This window comes from Nanorana parkeri, unplaced genomic scaffold (assembly GCF_000935625.1).
Source record: "Nanorana parkeri isolate BGI_ZX_2015 unplaced genomic scaffold, ASM93562v1 scaffold2302, whole genome shotgun sequence".
Classification (NCBI taxonomy): domain Eukaryota; kingdom Metazoa; phylum Chordata; class Amphibia; order Anura; family Dicroglossidae; genus Nanorana; species Nanorana parkeri.
Window position 1 is genome coordinate 33,434 of NW_017308570.1, and position 1,260 is coordinate 34,693.

Below are 1,260 nucleotides of genomic sequence, written 5' to 3' on the forward strand. Positions count from 1 at the left end.
GGGGTGTGGGCGGGAGGGGGGGGGGGAGGGTTTTGAAGAGGGGAATCCTGAGTTGCAATTTGGAATTAAATTGTTAAATGACATGTTGTTTTGTTTTCCAGGACCCTTATTTTATGAAAAATCACCTGGGCTCATATGAATGCAAACTATGCCTTACCCTTCACAATAATGAGGTGAGTTAAACCCCACTTTGTACTTGCACCTCCTTCGTGCTTGCGCTTTTCTTTTGTTATGAATTGTTGGATATCCTATGGAGATGCATTTGGATTGCAGGAAAAGCAGGTTTGTCAAGCAATATTTAAACCAAAATATGTCACAATAACCTGATGAAATGGATCATTTAAAATAGCTGATATACTCCAAGTTATCCACATTAGCTATCTTTCCCCAGTCTTCAATGACAGCATATGAGGGACAGAGACCTCATAAAGCCAAAGGTTAAAGGGTGTGTTCCCTATGTAAGGAGGAGACTCCTCGTTGGAAATCTGGTTGTGGGGACCCTGCCTCTCATACGCCTGTGTTACCCGCCATTTTTTTCCCCCGTTTCCCCTGTCCTTGTTGGGAGTACGGAGTAGTGAAATTCTGCCTGCTTGTCTTTGTTTTCTTGGGGATGGCCAATCCTGAATGGATGCGCAAACCTTTACTGGTGGTTTTCTCCATAGTAATAGTAACAGACTCTTGGTGTTTGGACCTTTTTCATGTTTTATTTGTGCAAAACGTTTTCTGTGTGTACCTGAAATTGAAGGGCTATTTGGTAAGTGCATTGCTTTTAAGCCAAAGCCACAGATTGTGGAAGAGCGACTGTTCATAAGAGGAAATGTGGCCTCTTTGACTCCGGTTTGGGGAGCTCCTGGTCTAATCCTCTATGCCAGTACCACATAGATAATGTCTTCAAAGATGAATAGTTGCTTGTAGTAATTTTGCTTTCATCTGCTTTTTTTTGTCTAAAAATGTGGATTTTCTCTTTTGAAGGTATGAGCATTTGGAAGGATTGAATGGATTAGAATGTGATAAAAGTGCTATCCTTCCTAAAGGGGCTTTGTGTTTTTCATTTTTTCTAATCCTAAACCAGCCCTGACTATGACTGGGGTAGCTAGGAACTTAGTATTCTCTCTCTAAGTTGAATGTTCTTTATAACTTTCATAATTTTGGTTGCTGGTAAAATTGAATTGTAGTCCACAGCTGTTTTATAGTGTTGATTTGTGTTGTAGTGTATTGTATATATGATGTTACTGATTCCACTTTTGGCTCCAGTTTTAT

General features: G+C 40.2%; 1 protein-coding gene across 1 annotated transcript in view; it reads left to right on the forward strand.

Moving 5' to 3' along the window:
• Positions 1–1,260, forward strand: part of SF3A2 (splicing factor 3a subunit 2) — a 10,071-nt gene that overhangs the window by 2,693 nt on the left and 6,118 nt on the right. The window lies entirely within an intron of this gene.